Source organism: Peromyscus eremicus, chromosome 11, assembly GCF_949786415.1.
Source record: "Peromyscus eremicus chromosome 11, PerEre_H2_v1, whole genome shotgun sequence".
Taxonomy (NCBI): Eukaryota; Metazoa; Chordata; class Mammalia; order Rodentia; family Cricetidae; genus Peromyscus; species Peromyscus eremicus.
In genome coordinates this window covers 42,583,813-42,587,098 of record NC_081427.1, presented here as the reverse complement: position 1 = coordinate 42,587,098, position 3,286 = coordinate 42,583,813, and the positions used below count along the sequence as shown (strand labels likewise).

At 40.1% G+C, this 3,286-nt stretch overlaps 1 non-coding gene across 1 annotated transcript; it reads right to left on the bottom strand.

Annotated features, from left to right (window-relative positions):
• Nucleotides 1-1,954: 1,954 nt before the first annotated feature.
• Nucleotides 1,955-2,084, bottom strand: LOC131922095 (small nucleolar RNA SNORA48). Its single transcript, XR_009382205.1, has one exon. It is a non-coding gene; the product is annotated as a small nucleolar RNA SNORA48 (small nucleolar RNA).
• Between the last annotated feature and the right edge of the window lie 1,202 nt (nt 2,085-3,286).

Genomic DNA, 3,286 nt, shown 5'->3' with positions numbered 1-3,286 from the left:
GCTCTGAGATTTTTCCAGTAGGAAATGAGGATAAACATGATAATAAGGGAAAGTTTGCTCTAGAGGACCCAGACTAAGCCCTTCTAGCATCTTTACCTGTCTTGTCAATCCATTTCCAGAGTGCTGCCTATCCTGAGCTACATCTATTTTCCTGGGCTGTGTCTATTTTATGTCAAGTACTGTGTCGCATCATGGTCAGGAAAACACACCCTACTTTGCCTCCTCTACAGCACAAAGCTTCATTGGTTGGGTTTGTGACTCTAGCTTAATAAATCAGCTTAAGATTCCAGTTTGGTCAACACACCTTTGGGATATTTTTAATCTTCTTCGAGGCTCCAGATATGTTCTTCTTGGAGCCCCTACAATTCTGAACTTCATTCATGAAAGTCCCAAGCGAACGAGGCTGAGTTGGTTCCACCTCGTGGGAAAAGTGAAAACTAGTAAGCTTTTTCTGTACACTGACTGTCCTTATGCCTATGAATCAAGCTGGTGTCATACAAGTGCTGCCCAGTGAAACTTCTGACCCTGTGCTTTTCATCTCTTGGCTCCTGGAACATTATGTGTTAGTAGGAAAGCACTCATCCTGTGAATAGCAGCCAGCTGAGGCTTCGAGATCCTAGAATTGTTGGTTTATGTTGCTTTTAGCATACTGCAATCATAGGCTCTCTCAATGTCAGACTTCTTGCCTTGTGCTATAACAGAATAAGAATTTCAAGTAGAGAGGTTTTCCCTTTAAATGTTTCTTTACAGATGGGTTCATAAGAGTGTTTTTTTTTTAGTTGTTGGCTTGTTGCTTTTAACTCTCAGAAGCTACTTAAAGGAGAATTACCCATCAAGAGGACATGCTGGGTTGGAACACATCATTCAGACCCAAGAACTGGAGTGTTATTTGAATTGAACCAGAGAGAATTGAATTTCACTTCAACACACTCCATTATTTCCTTATTGAGTTCTTCATTTCTGTCTGCAGGGAAAGTGGGTGGTGGAGATGGCAGAAAGATGAAAAATATATGAAATTCTGAGGAATTGATTTTCTTATTCCGACCATGAGGTAGATGAAGATCTGTAATGCTGGAAGGACTCTCTACTTTAGCAAAGCCAGAAGAATGGAAGCTACTCTTAATAGCTTGGGATCTACAAAATTAAATCATAAATTTAATTTGGGCTTCTCAAGTGTTTTCTAGAACATTGGGAGGAAGGATGCACAAGGAAAATTTTGTGCCCTGTTAACATTATATTCCATGTATTTGTGGATAACGGAAGCCCTGATTGCTGGTTTCAGTTTTGACTCAATTCTATAGATTACATTCACATATCAACTAAAGTTAGGTTCATCATTTTAGGCCGTGATTTAGCAATGAGTCATAAAATTGGCTTTCTAGAAAAGTTTGTTGGGTTTTATTATTATTATTATTAACTAAATTTATTCATTTATTTTACATCCCAACCGCATATTCCCCTCCCTCCTCTTCTCCCACTCCCTCTCCCCTACCTCACTCCCTTGCATCCTCCTCTGTTTCTGTTCAGAAAAGGGCAGGCCTCCCATGGGTGTCAACAAAGCACGGCACATCAAGTTGAGGCAGGACTAAGCTCCTCCCCTTGTATTAGGGCTAGGCAAGGCAACCCAGTATAAGGAATGGCTTCCCCAAAACCAGCCAAAGCATTAGGGATAGCCCCTGCTCCCTCTGTTACAAGGAGTCCCAAATGCCTTTAATACCAGCGCCCGGGAGGCAAAGGCAGGTGGATCTCTGAATTAGATGTCAGCTGGTCTACAGAGCAAGTTCCCAGGACAGCCTGGGCTACACAGAGAAACCCTGTCTTGAAAAGCCAAAACCAAAAATAAATAAATAAATAAATAAATAAATAAATAAATAAATAAATAAATAAATAAGAAATAAATAAATAAAGGAAGGAAGAAAGAAAAAGAAAAAGGGTTTTTTTGTTTGTTTGTTTTAAATGCACCCTAGGCATGAAACAGCTTTGACATCAAATAAGATGAACAGAGAACTACCATCTGCTCTGCCCCTGACTGACATAAGAACACCACCACTAACAAGGTGTCTCTTTGCCCATTGCCAGGAGGTGTTAAGGTTCTTAATATGTGCTATTTTAATAATTTGCTTCTCACATGTAATCCACAGTAACATAATATTTGGTTAAGAGTTGTTTTCTGGTTAGTGGATTTTTTTTTTTTTTGTCTGTTTGTTTCTTTTTTCTGTCAACTTGAAACAAGCTGGAATTACTTGGGTAGAGAGGACCTCAACTGAAAAAATGCTCTCTCCAGAATGGCTTGTAGGCAAGCCTGTAGAGCGTTTTCTTGATTGATGATTGATATGGGAGAGCCCAGCCCACTGTGGGTGGTGCGACCCCTGGGGAGCCTGTCTTAAATGCAATAAGAAAGCAGGCTGAGCCAGACATGGGAGCAAGCCAGTAAGCAGTGTTCCTCTATGACCTCTGCTTCAGTTTTTTCCTCCAGCTTCCTGCCCTAACTTCCCTTCATGATGGACTACATTTGTAAGCTGAAATAAGCCTTTCCCTCCCCAAGTTACTTTTAGTCATGATGTTTTATCAGAGTACCAAAGACAAAGTAATAAATCAGTTATTGCAGAGAAAGATTTTAAAACAAAATGTGTTGAGGACTAGGGAAGTGGTTCAATTTCACTGGGTAAGAGGGCTTGCTACTCTTCCAGAGAGCCGATTTCAGTCCCCAGACAAGGCAAATGGCTCACAACTGCCTGTTCCTCCAGCTGTAATGGATCTGAAGCCTTTTTCGTTTCTCTGTGGGCACTGGATTCATGTGCTGGATGCACATACAGATACATACCCACCACACACACACACACACTGGATGCACATACAGATACATACCCACCACAGACACAGACACACACACACACACACACACACACACACACACATTATAAAATAAAATGAAAATATCTGTTTGTAAGTAGACACAAGGGTTCAAATCCAGTGCTCTAACTTAGAAATGCATGTTATTTATTGTGCCTCAGGCCACAGATGTGAACGAATCTCCCGACCTTTTTATAAAAAGAAATGGTTGCAGAATAGCTTTTGGTGTTCTTGAACTATTCTTTGTAACATCCAGTGAGGTAGGTGCCATTTTTTGCTTTCCAACTTCAGAATTTTTCAGTTTCTGAATTTGAAAACTTTTACACACCTGCGGAAATTGCCAAACATCCTAATTGTGTGTTCACACATCAAATCTTTTTTGTTCAAGAATCTCAGTCCTACTTTCTATAATGATGTTTTGAATTTTGAAAAT